The 15,203-nt window shown below is 33.2% G+C and overlaps 2 long non-coding RNA genes and 1 pseudogene across 2 annotated transcripts; all 3 read right to left on the bottom strand.

Annotated features, from left to right (window-relative positions):
- Positions 1-3: 3 nt before the first annotated feature.
- LOC119614370 lies at positions 4-3,693 on the bottom strand (annotated as a pseudogene).
- A 1,275-nt stretch (positions 3,694-4,968) lies between these two features.
- On the bottom strand, positions 4,969-6,818 carry LOC119614367. The gene is made up of 3 exons (XR_005232323.1): positions 6,102-6,818; positions 5,888-6,008; positions 4,969-5,808 (listed from the first exon to the last, which is right to left on the bottom strand). It is a non-coding gene; the product is annotated as an uncharacterized LOC119614367 (long non-coding RNA).
- Positions 6,819-13,967: 7,149 nt separating this feature from the next.
- LOC119614368 lies at positions 13,968-15,159 on the bottom strand. Its single transcript, XR_005232324.1, has 3 exons — positions 15,099-15,159; positions 14,888-15,008; positions 13,968-14,808 (listed from the first exon to the last, which is right to left on the bottom strand). It is a non-coding gene; the product is annotated as an uncharacterized LOC119614368 (long non-coding RNA).
- Between the last annotated feature and the right edge of the window lie 44 nt (positions 15,160-15,203).

The following is a 15,203-nucleotide window of genomic DNA, read 5'->3' as shown; positions in this document are numbered from 1 at the left end:
CTCACCCAATTCATCGAAGACGGGAGCCAATTTCTGCAGTGACCGCACCAGGGAGCATAGAACTCAACTAAGGTGTCTTTGTCGTTATTGATGACAACATCATCAAAGTTCTTGGCTACAGCTACTTTGACGGGAGCATCATTGCTTTCGGGAATAGGTTCAGACTTGATGTAGGGTTCCAATTCACCTTCCAACAATTTTTCGGCAAATTCGCGCAAGTTATCTACAGAGATTCTTCTTTCAAGGCATATTTCAAGTTCTTACGGGCCAAAAATGACAGGCTTGTCACCGACGAAATCGTAACCGTATTCATTTAATTCATGTTGGAAGTCATCCTTGGAGGAGATGGCAAAGCTAAGTTTACCCACAAATTCCTTGGCTACTTTAAGTACGCGGTTCGCCAGTAGTTGGTACCCTTGGGGTTCTTGGTGTAATCAACGGAGTAGTAGGCGGTAATCAAAGGATTTTGGAAATCACGTACGGTGTCTTGAGTACGGTGGCCAACCAAACCATGGCTATAAAATATAAAAAAATTTTAATAGGCTGCAATTAATAAATTATTTTTGTAAGTAAACTTACAAGTTCTCTTTGATGAATGTGGTCAAATCAGCATCGGAGCTACCTTCAAATTTAACGGTAGATTCTTCGAATTTATTGCTCAAATGAGGAGCACGGATGAGTACAATTTTGTCGCTGTTTTAAGTAAAACATATAGTTAATAACAATATTACATTTTATGTGTGTGAGTGTTTTTTTAGCAATTACCTTTCACCAGCCTTTTCCAAAACAGCACTGTCGCTACTATGGCCAAAACGATATTTCTCACGATTTTTATCGGCAAACTTCAGAAAGTCTTGGCCAATTTTGAATCAGCATCCTTGAAATAACCAAACAATGTGGTTTCTTTGGTATTCAAGAATTTTTCCAATTCTTCAACTGAGCGTATTTCCTTAGAAGCTGGTCCAACTTGAGCGCGCATATATTGGCAATACCGTTAGCTTCACGGGGACCACTGTAATCTTGTGACACTTCGTCGCCCTTGAATATCTTCAATGTGGGATAACCACTGACGGAGAATTTATTACAAGTTTCCTTGCCACCTTCAGTACAATCGACCTTGGCCAAAGTAATTGGTGGATCATCGCCTTTAAAATTTCAGCAGCTTTGGCATATTCGGGTTTTAAACGTTTGCAGTGACCACACCTGTAAATAATGATGAAATATTAATATGTAATAGAGTTTAACAGAGACTTGTTGGGATTTCGGATTAGTCGAGACGTTACACATCAGGTTTGGCAAAATTGGAACAATTGTCCTTTCTTGGTACTATTGGATCTTTAAAACTACGATGGCCTATTTATTACGATTTTAAATATATAATTAGATAATAATGTTTAATGGTCTTTAAAGTGCATTTCAATAGACGTTTAAAGTACTGTTTACTAATCTATGAGCTAGTCTGACTTTTCATTAGTCTATTTTTAACTAGTCTAAAGAATAGTGTTTAAATTGGTGTTTGAGCCATTTATAGACTAGTCTATTATCCAGTCTATAGACTAATCTATTGTCTAGTCTGTAGACTAGTCTTTATCTAGTATATTAATTAGTCTTTTATCTAGTATATAGAATAGTCTTTTATCTAGTCTATAGAATAGTCTTTTGTCTAGTCTATAGAATAGTCTTATGTCTAGTCTATAGATTAGTCTTATGTCTAGTCAATTGATTAGTCTTTTGTTTTGTCTATAGATTAGTATTTTATATATGGGAATTTATAAACCTGTTAAAGTTTCCGGATGGAATCTGAATAGATATAAAGATAGATAATTTTTAGAAAAGAGCACATCTATATTTACATAAATTCTTTTGGTTTAAGTTTTTTAGGGCTTTAAAACGCTTAAATTTGAGGAATTTTTAATCAAAGATTTACATTTAATTATATTTCTATTCAAAAATAAAGGGGTGAAATATTGATAAAAAGAAATTTTGATAAGGAATATTTCTAGAATTTTTAAAGCGGAAATTAAACTCAACATCATAAAAATATGTATGTATGTTAACATCAATAATTGCGTGGGCTAACAAAGCTGTGGTTACAATTCAGATAAGGGTGTGGCATTATGTTCATGTTTTGATAACAACATCTAGGTATTTGTGCACCCAAAAAAAACATAAACATTAATTTTTTCTAATCGAAGAAACGATGATAGAAATGTTACAAAAGCAAAGAGATATAAAATTAAAAATGTTGTGAAAGAAATGATAAAATTATTTTCTTATCATTTGTGTGTTCAAGAAAATTTATAGGGAGATTTATTTTTAGGATGAAAATAAAGTGATAACGGGTTTATGTGCAAGAATTGTACAATTATATAGCTATTGCCAAGATTTTAAAGAAACAAAGATTAGAACCGTCTTTACTAAAAAAGTTCTTCAAACTTTTAAATAAAAATTACTGAAAAAGAACTAATTTCGGAATGTTCTAACAAAAATCATTGAACAATCGTTCTATAGAACTAGTGTCGACCTCAAAGGCTACCATTGAACCAGTTACAGGAGACAATTTGAACAAAAATCGTTGGTCTCAATGCCAAAATAGAATGAGTAAAAGCTATAATATAGAACTAGTTTTGGCACTAATTTTTTCTAGGTCCATACAACTATTTATTCGATGATTCAATGTTCACTCCTAAATTTGGGTTTTATTCAATCATTTTAATTATAAAATAATATATCATTTATGATTGCAATGAAGGCAACAAATCGATCTGTTTTAAGTATTTTAATACTAATAGGTATACAGTTATAAAACAATTATCTTATTAACCAGTTTTTTTTAATAACTTTTTTAATTGCAAATAACATTTGAATTGAAATTTTTTAAACCCATTTGTAACATTTGTTCTTTACAAATTTCTCATTTTCTGACACACAGTGCACGATTATTATGATAAGCCAAAATAACAACAACTTCATCTAGTAAATAAAGCTTTTCTCTACAATAGTATTACACACAACAACAATATAACAGAGAAAAAAAGCAGCACTTTTTGCCTTTGTTGTTGTATGTTAATCATGAAATGAGAATGTACAAAAAAAGGAGAACAAACAATAAAAAGAATGTGCAAAAAAGCCCCATCATGGCTACCGCTAAGAAATTTATATGGAAAAAGTGTTGGGGGGATGACGTGTAACATCTTTTATTGCAAATTAAATATTGTATTAACCGGTTAATTACCTTTCATTGGAAATAAATAAAATATTTAATATAATTTTTTGCCACTTACCATGGAGCATAAAACATAACCAATGTAGTTTCATGTTGAGCCAAAGTTGAGGAGAAATTGTCATCAGTCAATTCAAGTACATCTTGTTCGCCAGCACTTACAAGACCAATAATGGCCAAACAAAGAACAAAAATGGTTCTATGCATTTTGCTTTTAATTTGTTAAAAGTAAAATATATTTAATATAAATACTACTATTCTTAACTGGTTTTTTCTATCTTTCTGTAAGAAAAAAACTTTTTTTAACAAACTATCACAATTAAAACTACAGTAGAATATATAAAGAACCGGCAAACCCGTTCACTGTTAATTTACAATTGATTTTTTTCCAACAAACACAAGGCCACGTCAGCTTAGATCTGCGCCAGGGTGCACTTATAAGCAGGGCTGCCAGATAAATTTGTAGAAATATCGGCAATTCTTTCCCAAAAACTCGGCATTTATCGGCACTTACGTTTTAAAAATCGGCAATAAAGCGACAATTGAAAGAAAATCTATTTTGTACCAAAGAAACATAACACAAATAATAAAAAAAAAATCACAATATTGTTTTTACATACATGCATAACTAAGGGAATTTTTATTCAGAATAGGTCTAATAAAAGAACTCTTTGTAAGGGTACACCGAAACTTTGGTTTACTGGAATAAAATCTATTAGAATTTGTATCACTTTTGCAGAAAAATGTAAATGTATAATTATTTGTGGATTATACTATACATTTACCCTGTAAAAAATTTTCAAATTTTGGTTATGAGTGATGTAGTTATTTCATACATCACTTGACAGTGAGTGATCGTTATCAACATATTAATTAATTTTTACAATAAGATTTGTAACCAATTGTCTAGAGCGTGTGTCTAATATGGAATTAGTTAATGGTTCTAATCCTAGTCAATATTAGAAGTTTTTTGAAAAAATATTGTTTTTTAAATTTTTGTTAAAACCATTCCAAATTGCACGATCAAATAGAATAGACTAATAAACACAGAAAATTACTGCAAAGCCGATTTTAAATCCAGGAAAGTGGGGTTATCACATTTGTTATTGGTTATCGTCGAACAAAAATTGGATAGGTAAAGATTTTGCTGAGTACATTTTTATAATGGGAAATTTTCTCCAGATTTTTTAACTTTTCCACAAAAATGTGTAAATTTATTTTCGAACCATAAAAAATTCTTAAAAATTTTAGCACCATTAGATCAGACTTTTAGATCCTATTCAGGATTTTCATACATAAATTGTGTTTCCTTTTCATAATCGATCCAATTGACATTGGTGATGGATTGTGTTTTACCGTACTGTAAATTTTCCTTTCCCAATTGTTTTAAAAGCTCCATGTAATTTTTGCTTATGTAAAGTTTGTTACGTGACCTTTGGCAGCACTAGGTTGAATCCTGGCCGACTAACTTTTCGCATGACACACTCAGAGGTGGTCTCTCCCTTCAACCTAGCCTCAGGGCAGTACCAATTAATGATGAATTCACTAACGTTACAGAAACTAACACGATTACACTACATTGAGACATGACCACAACAGGAGGTAGATGTTTCTCCAGCCGCCCATCCCAACCATGGTTACTATCTCCTCTCATCCTCTAAAGCAACCCCTTAACACCGCTCGCTGTTCACCACTTACCTTCTCTCTTCCTACCCCTTAAACAAATAAACTTAAGCCTTCATACCTTTTTTTTTTTTTTTTAATTCAAATCATTTAACGAACATAATTTCATTTATTTTATCTATTATAGGTTTCCTAAGATGTTTATCTACCTTAAAAATTGGGCTTATAATAATAGAATAAAAGAATTAAACTTCAACAATAAAGAAAAATTACATATATTTATACACAAATCTAACAAAATAACGTATTATTACACTAATTCTTAGCGATATTCACAATAGATGATATCAGGCGTTTCTACATGCCACAGGAAAAGACCCTTTTCCAAAATAAAACGTTTATTTATTTTTTTGCACAATATTGCCAGACCATCGATATGGTTCACTATATCTAATCTTCCTGATCCTGTTCTAAAGAGCTCTTTATTTCGGGAGGGAAAATACAATTAAATAAAAAAAAAGTAAAGTTCGAATATATACTTCGTTTTGTTTTGGGGATGGATATTCCTACAACCTGACGATTTTTTTTTTCTTCTTGCGAGGCACGCTAATCACAAACACATATGAATATATCTTATAAATAAATTAAACTTAAAACTAATAAATGATACGGAGTAATCTTAACCCTAAATTCTGATATATATCTTCTGTTCTATAGTTAAATATACTAAAAATCAAGTGCAATAATTGAAATTTCACAATTGAATACGTAGCGTCGAGTATTGAACGGATTGTACTCTTTTTCTTTCTGGCTATTATTTTTCTTAATTGAGTATGGTTACCTGTTGTTTTAGGAGAGGATTTAAATTTTTGGAGAACCCTTTTTGAGATTCTTCCCAGGAAGAGTAAGGTTTCCGGAAATAGTTAACTCTGGTCCTGCTCCAGATAGAAACCCGTCTCAAGCTGTTTGGTCGAAAGATTAATATTTATAAACATTTGACCAGTAACGCTAATAAAATAACCTATACACTATGAAACTTACGTTCTCCAAGCTTATAATACTATTTTGCAGGAACACTTCTAGATTTCCTTATCCTTGTCGTTGCAGTAACCTTTAACTTTATTTCTTGTCCAATACTCGAAATTCTCAAACTCTTGCTACCCTATAGACACACAAAACATATATTGTAAGAAAAATCACACAACTTTCTTTTCTATATATTTTTTTTTTTTTTTTTTACAAACTGTTGCTTTACCTTTATTATGTAATTTCCTTTTGTATTATTTTTAATCTTTACTTTTATTTGCCAATGTATATGGTGTATATTTTTTTTTTTTTTTTTTTTATATAAAAAACTAGCGATTTGATTTCACTTATTATTGCGCGCACTTTTTTATGTCTTTATTTCTCAACGTCCAGAAGCTTTGTAATCTTACCAAGTACAAAATTTACATGGCTACGCTTGACCTATATTAACTAGCTATTCCAATAAAGCCATCTTTATTTTTTTTCCCTCTAAAATCTGCCTTTTAACAACGATACATATATCCCTTTCTAACAAAATTTTATTTAGTTAAATATATCTATTTCATTTCCATTAGAATTCCCCATTACAACTAAATTTCAATACAAAAAGGACGCATAAATTCATTCATCCGTTTTACTACTACGTACCCTACTGTAGCAATCATTCACAATAGTCTGCAACAAGTAAAACATATACGAACGTTTACCAACACTGGATAACATATGTTTCATTTTTTACAATCAAAACAAAAAAAATTGGTATAGTAAGTATCGTTCCACACTATTTTTTTCCAATTTTAATTATTTTCTTTTCTTTTCAGGTAAAAACAGCGGGGCTTAACTGCGATCCGTATGTCGGGCGGTCGCACGAGCAAGGTTTCCCCCCTGTTTGCCAATGGTCTACTGCGGATTGGCAATCCCCACTACTATAAGAAAAGTAGACCATTCCGACAAAAAAAAATAATAATGTAAAAATCTTTAAGAGCACGGCCATGTGGTGAGGCGCCGATGTCGCTGGCCAAGCCGGATAGTGCTCGAAACTCGTCCCACTAAGGTCCCCCCACGCAAAATTTTTTTTTTAGACATACACCCTACAGTCGGCACCCCCAGAGTCCCACCGCAACAAAACACCGGGTTTCGAGATGAGGAACATGAGGAGAACGGTGTGCGTGGAAATTAATGGCCTACGTGGGGAACTCCCACGCCCTGGAGTCTCACAGCCGGGCAAAGCAAAATTATGTAAGTATATGAATATGTTCATTCTATGGTTCAGTTCATGATGCATTTTGTTTAAATATTTTCAGGTACTTCATATTGCGGATAAGGTTTTCTGTCGAAAGTGTATAATACTGGAGGATTCTCAGATAAGTCGGGATATACATTTTCATTTAAGGATTTTACTTTGTGGTAATTTTTTTGACTTTCAGGTACCTAGACAGTCAAATGGACTAGATCTTATATTGCACTATGGGAAATCTTAAGGTAAGTACATGCAAGTAAAATAAATAGTTTAATATTTGTATAATTACGAACGAAACGTTAAAAAAAATCAGGTACTAAGTGTTTATATGTAGAAAATAAAAGAATACACATTTACATGACATTAATGACAACCAAAAACATATAACATAAATTTGTATAAATAGTCATAGAAATGTGTTTCTTAAATTCTAATATTGCACTTAGTAAACTATATCACAGATTAGTTAATTTCGTCATCGTCTTTTATCTTTTTATATCTTTTGCATGGTAAATACCTATAGATTTTCCTTGCATATTTTCAAGCTCGTACATGTTGTTGCCCACGGGTTTGAGTACCCTACACTTAATGAACTTTTTGCAAAATTTTGCATTTCTATTTCTTTCAAAATCGCTCAAAATGTTATTACGTCTAAAGACTTCTTGCCCTGGTAGAAATTTAGCATGTCGTGCGCGTTTATTATACCTTTCAGCACTTTTTCATATGCCTTGTGCATATTTTTTTTAATTTTTTCTCTTATTAGTTCAAGCCTTTCGTCTACTTTTAAATCTATTATCTGATGGTCTGTTAATGAGTTTAACTTTCTCGCTAGTTTATAATCCGAGCCGCTTGAGAACATATGAAACCCGAAAAGGGCAAAAAATGGTGTTACACCTATTGCGGAATGTACTGAGGTTCTCAATGCACACTCTATTTCAGACAAATACATGTCCCAATCACGATGATCCTCTTGTAAGTATGCCCTAATGGCATTTAAAACAGATTGGTTTACTCTTTCAGCAGCGTTTGATTGGGGACTGTAAAAGGCTGTTTTCATGTGACGAATTTTATAAGTTTGAATCATTTCTTGAAACGTTTTCGACACAAATTGTACCCCGTTATCGGAATGTATGATTTCCGGTACTCCAAATTTATGAAAAATTTCGTTTACCAGGAATTTTACGACATTACCCGCGGTAGCTTCTTTCATAGCTTTCAGAAATGTAAATTTTGTCAAATGATCTACTACTATAAAGATGTAACAGTTTCCGGTCTTAGATCTAGGATACTTTCCGAGAAAATCTACATATAATTTCTGAAATGGTCGGTCTGTCAGAACTTCTGCACCGATTGCAGGCATTAGATTTTGATTTACCGCTTTAACTTCTTTGCAAGTTTGACATGAATTTACGTAATCTCTTATCTGCACTGTCATTCTGGGCCAATAAAAGAAGCGTTTGACTCTTTCTAGAGTTTTAGTTATTCCGCCATGAGCTGCTAAGTTATCATTATGAGCTCTGTCAATAATTGTTGAAGTTAAATTAGACGGAACCCATAGCTTCCACTCATACTGTTCACCGAGATTTGGATCTAATATTGTCTTCTTAAAAACTTTACCGTCTACAATTTTCAAATCAGGGAGATGGTTCGAATTTTCTGTTATGTTTTCTATTAAATCTAAGTATTCTTGACTTTCAAACTCGGTCGTTTCAAAATCTAACAATAGTTCACTGTCAATCTCTTCTATAATACCCATATTATCTAGTGGAGATCTGGAAAGCATATCTGCGACAATATTCTCTGAGCCTTTTCGATGATGGATTTCAAAATCATACGCTTGCAGTTGTAGTGACCAACGAGCTAGTCTCCCACTCAAATCTTTAAGCGTCATTAGCCATTTGAGGCTAGCGTGGTCCGTAATCACGGTAAATGGCATCATCTCCACATAAGGCCTAAACTTCTTTATAGCCATGATAGCCGCTAGACACTCCTTTTCAGTCACGCTGTATTTTCGTTGGCAGGAGTTAAACTTCTGGGAGTAGAATGCGATGGGATGTTCTTCATTGTTCGGATTCAACTGATACAACACAGCACCTATCCCGTAATCCGAAGCGTCGCATTGAATGTAAAAACGTCTAGTGAAATCAGGATGTTTTAGTACCGGAGCACTGGTTAAAGCTCTTTTTAATTTATTAAAAGATTCAATTGCCTCAGGAGTTAGTTTAAACTTTTTCGACTTTTTTAAAGTATCTGTTAGCGGTGCAGCGATTGTAGCAAAGTCTTTTATGAATCGACGGTACCAACCGGCAGTGCCGAGGAAACTTCTAACTTCACGGGTCGTTTTAGGAATCTTTATCTCTCTAATAGCAGCAACTTTCTGCGGATCAGTTTTTAGCATCCCTCCTCCGATGATAAATCCTAAGTATTTCAGTTCTTGAAAACAAAATTGTGACTTTTTTAATCCAATCGTTAGGTTAGCTTTCTTTAAGCATTTCGCTACTTCTTCCAATAATCGTAGGTGCTCCTCAAAAGTACTTGAAATTACCAGGAGGTCGTCAAGATACATAAAAACGTTTTGTTTTATTCGTTGTGGCACCACTTTATCCATCAGTCTGCAAAGGCGCTGCGCCGCGTTGCAAAGACCGAATGGCATGACTCTGAATTGGTATAGGGGACGTCCAGGCACTGTAAAGGCGGTATATGGCTTACTTTCCTCATCCAGTTCAATCTGCCAAAAGGCATACTTTAGGTCGACACTGCTAATATAGTAGGTTTCGTCTATTCGGCTTAAGATTCCATCAATGTTTTGCAATGGGTAGGCATCTTTTACGGTAAGGTTGTTTAATTTTCTTGCGTCGAGGCAAAATCGGTTTTTTCCAGGTTTACGAACTACAGTTGTTCGATTGCTCCATGGGCTTTCACTTTCTTCTATCACGTTTAATTCAAGCATTGCATCAATTTCTTTGTAGGTTATTTCCTGCACTGCAGGCGAAATAGGATAATGGCGATCTTTAACAGGGACTGCACCTTCAACTAATTTTATGGTGTGTTTTTCGAGCGGAGTAACCCCCAGTCCGTCTTCCTCAAAGGTTTTGAACATCCCTATTGCCCTATTAAGATCTTCTTGCTGTTCTAAAGTTAACGTATGCGGTTTCATTTTATATTCTAATTCCTTATTTACAATGTCTTGCGGGACTTGCTCAATATTAATTTCATCTGCTCTGATTATTTCGGGTATTAATCCAAATGTCTCCCAGAAATCTATACCTAAATATAATTCTTGTTCCAAATCAGGACAAAGATATAATAACATAACATGTTCTTGATCTTTGTACTTAATGGATAATTTTGCTTTTCCTAGCACTCGGAGTTGTTGACCACTAGCAGTTTTCACACTGGTCAACATTGGATTAACCAGAACACCTAATCTAATTATTAATTCTTCTACAATTTTTCCCAATGATACTAACAGATGCTCCTGAATCTAATAATCCTCTCATTTCATAACCATTTACTTCTACATTAACAAAAATTCTAGGATCTATGACATTTTTATTTGACCTATGAATCGTTTCTATTATTTTTCTCCTTAAATTACGACGTTCCTTTAAATTCTTTCTAATTTTTAAAATTCTTTCAGATACCATCTTACTGGAGCCGGATCCGAATATCTTGTCCCTTACCCTATCATAATTAAATTTTCTTGTTTGGAATGGAAGATAATGTCTAATCTGAGGTATATTGTTTTCTAAATTCGTTTTACTAATCTGATTAAACCCATTTTCCTTTCTATTTTCTTTATCTAATCTTTTGATGATGCAGGGTTCGGCTTTTGACGTGAGTCCCCTGTCATTCCCACGCCATTCATCTGGTTTTTCTGTTGGCACACTGGACATTTCGGTGTCGTGACGTTGGGCTTGCCGCATTTGTAACAGAACAACGATCGCTGCTCAGATGGACACTCCATGTAAACGTGACCCGCTATTTTACAATTCCAACATATTAGGGATTGCTTTTGTTGTTGGAAAGCTTGCTGGCCTATACGTAAAGCTTCCACTTCCCTTATTTCTGGTATTTCCGTTTCATCCCTCGTCGTATATTCATCATCGTAAACTTCATTTATTTGCCTCACACGTGCTGGGGGTATTATGTTACGTATTTCTCTCCTTGGAAAATTGCGATCAGCATCGTTACATTCAATTCGTAATTGTTCTACTGAAGAAACAGCTAAAGGATAAACGATTCTTGCTAGATATGGATTTACATTTCGTTTCATGATTTTTATCATGTCATATTCTGGCATGGGTTGAGTAAGTTTTGACCTTAACTTGTTCATTTCATGAAAGAACATATCGATCGTTTCATTATTCTGCTGCTTTCTTTCCACCAAGTCTCTCATCACCTCGAAATTGGATCGCGGAGTCTGATATTGGGATAGTAAAGCGAGACGTAAGACAGGCCAGTCAGTTAAACCGTGAGTCCCTATAAACGACCAATACCAGTCCTTTACTGAGCCGGACACAAGTAGATGAAAATCTCTAACAACTTCCCTATCTGGAATGTTGTAATGGGTTTTCAGATGTTCTAACCGGAAGATAAAATCATCTATACCCATGGTCTTATTATCAAACACTATTCCCAATTTGTCTATTCGAATTTGACGGAAATCAAAGGAAGTATTTCCGTTAGATGATATTCTGTTATCATGTTGTGTGGTAAAATTCATTGGAGGAATTGAATTCTCAGGCACGAATTGGTTTGGAAGAGGTAAATATGCGTTTTCATTTCTTGGATTTGCTCTGTTTTCATTATTTACATTTCCAGGTACGTTGTTTCCGTTTCCTGTATTGTTACCTATTGCAGCTGGTGTACCCGCATTCGTAGTTTTTGCCAAATTATTGACTGCTTTCGCCAGATCTCCTATTGTCTTCCTAACTTCAGTCATCTCGTCTTGAACCATTTTCCTAACTTTGTCCTCCAGGGACCTCTGTACTACAAGTGCTTCATCCGCAACTAGTTCCATAACATCTGGACCTATGTTTCCGTTCGCGGTATTAACTTCATCTGAGGGTGCCCTAAATCCTGAATCAGGCGTCCTAGTGGAAATATTCCCATGGGCCGTGGTCATTATCGTGGCAGACAAATCAGTGAATTGGGACCCTATGTGGATATTCTCATTGGAATTAGCCATACCTTGTTTTCTCGGTTTATACACCCTTCTTTGTTTTGGATCAGAATGGATTGTTGATCGATTCAAATCAAATTCTGGTAACCTACTTCTCTTCCTATTTCCGTGAACACTTAATAACTTCCTATTTGATTCAATACTAGTGTTTTGTTCTTTGTTTTTAGATTGATTCCTAGTCTGGACGCTCATTACCCTAAAAATCTCAAGGCTATTTCGTTTATTTTGCTTTCCTTTCAAATCAAAAGGAACACAAGTTAAGCAGATTAGAAAAGAGTTAAAATTTTAAAACATCGATCAATTCGTTTAAACAATAATACTAAAACTGAATATATCTTAAACGTACACAAAAAAATATAATTTGCAAAGAAACAATTTGGAAATTAAATAAATAAAACGATTTAAATAAATCAGATAAACTAATAAAAAATAAATAAATAAATAAATAAATAAATAAATAAATAAATAAAGAATAAATAAATAAATAAATAAATAAATAATTAAATAAGCAAATAAATAAATAAATAAACAAACAAATAAATAAATAAGTCAAAATATGAGCTGCATAAGAATTAATACTGTTAAAAAGATTTTAAATAGATGTTAAATAAACCTTTTTGGTTGTAATAAAAAAAAACTTGAACAAAAATAAATAACTAATAACCTTTAACGTTTATCGATTAAGCTCTATATTATAAATTTAAAAAAATTATTATATTATTTTTGATATAGGGGCGGTAAAAGATAGGTGGTGGTGCATGCGGTTATATATATATATATTTTTTTTTTTTTATGGCTCTCTCTGTATAGAGAGTTTCTGTATTCATGTCTCGTATTCAAAACTAACAAATAAACAATATTTAAGATCTCCGTTTACCTACTGACATATTCCTACGGATCTGTCATTGACCCTCTTGGTAGCATTTTAATACTTCAGACCTCTAGTTATATTCCAGAGCGGCTATTAAAATGTTTCCCTGGGCTGCAAACAGTATACTTAAGGATTACAAATATATAAAAATGTTCTAAATAAGTGCATTATCAGTTACGATAAGGTATTTTTTTTTTTTTTTGAACTCTTATGATCTGTTTCACACTTATTATTTGATACTTTCTTTCAGCTCCGAAAGTGTTTACATAGATGACCAGTACTACTGACTTCCGAATTTCTAATCCAGAACGGCTACAGATCTTAACAAGTAATCAGATTTGGAACTAAAAGATTGTTTTGGGCTATGGACTTTTACACTAGTGGTCTATTAGATTGTGTGTAGGTTTTCATACACAATATTATATGATAAGTTGGCGTTTTACGCCTTCTTTATCCTATTTGATTGGGCGCCATATTGTTACGTGACCTTTGGCAGCACTAGGTTGAATCCTGGCCGACTAACTTTTCGCATGACACACTCAGAGGTGGTCTCTCCCTTCAACCTAGCCTCAGGGCAGTACCAATTAATGATGAATTCACTAACGTTACAGAAACTAACACGATTACACTACATTGAGACATGACCACAACAGGAGGTAGATGTTTCTCCAGCCGCCCATCCCAACCATGGTTACTATCTCCTCTCATCCTCTAAAGCAACCCCTTAACACCGCTCGCTGTTCACCACTTACCTTCTCTCTTCCTACCCCTTAAACAAATAAACTTAAGCCTTCATACCTTTTTTTTTTTTTTTTAATTCAAATCATTTAACGAACATAATTTCATTTATTTTATCTATTATAGGTTTCCTAAGATGTTTATCTACCTTAAAAATTGGGCTTATAATAATAGAATAAAAGAATTAAACTTCAACAATAAAGAAAAATTACATATATTTATACACAAATCTAACAAAATAACGTATTATTACACTAATTCTTAGCGATATTCACAATAGATGATATCAGGCGTTTCTACATGCCACAGGAAAAGACCCTTTTCCAAAATAAAACGTTTATTTATTTTTTTGCACAATATTGCCAGACCATCGATATGGTTCACTATATCTAATCTTCCTGATCCTGTTCTAAAGAGCTCTTTATTTCGGGAGGGAAAATACAATTAAATAAAAAAAAAACTAAAGTTCGAATATATACTTCGTTTTGTTTTGGGGATGGATATTCCTACAACCTGACGATTTTTTTTTTCTTCTTGCGAGGCACGCTAATCACAAACACATATGAATATATCTTATAAATAAATTAAACTTAAAACTAATAAATGATACGGAGTAATCTTAACCCTAAATTCTGATATATATCTTCTGTTCTATAGTTAAATATACTAAAAATCAAGTGCAATAATTGAAATTTCACAATTGAATACGTAGCGTCGAGTATTGAACGGATTGTACTCTTTTTCTTTCTGGCTATTATTTTTCTTAATTGAGTATGGTTACCTGTTGTTTTAGGAGAGGATTTAAATTTTTGGAGAACCCTTTTTGAGATTCTTCCCAGGAAGAGTAAGGTTTCCGGAAATAGTTAACTCTGGTCCTGCTCCAGATAGAAACCCGTCTCAAGCTGTTTGGTCGAAAGATTAATATTTATAAACATTTGACCAGTAACGCTAATAAAATAACCTATACACTATGAAACTTACGTTCTCCAAGCTTATAATACTATTTTGCAGGAACACTTCTAGATTTCCTTATCCTTGTCGTTGCAGTAACCTTTAACTTTATTTCTTGTCCAATACTCGAAATTCTCAAACTCTTGCTACCCTATAGACACACAAAACATATATTGTAAGAAAAATCACACAACTTTCTTTTCTATATATTTTTTTTTTTTTTTACAAACTGTTGCTTTACCTTTATTATGTAATTTCCTTTTGTATTATTTTTAATCTTTACTTTTATTTGCCAATGTATATGGTGTATATTTTTTTATTTTTTTTTTTTATATAAAAAAACTAG

This window comes from Lucilia sericata, unplaced genomic scaffold (assembly GCF_015586225.1).
Source record: "Lucilia sericata isolate MDLA Ls3-8-SP2 unplaced genomic scaffold, ASM1558622v1 Contig002833F_arrow, whole genome shotgun sequence".
NCBI classification, from domain to species: Eukaryota; Metazoa; Arthropoda; class Insecta; order Diptera; family Calliphoridae; genus Lucilia; species Lucilia sericata.
The sequence above is the reverse complement of the archived record's forward strand: the minus strand, read 5'-3'. Positions and strand labels throughout refer to the sequence as shown.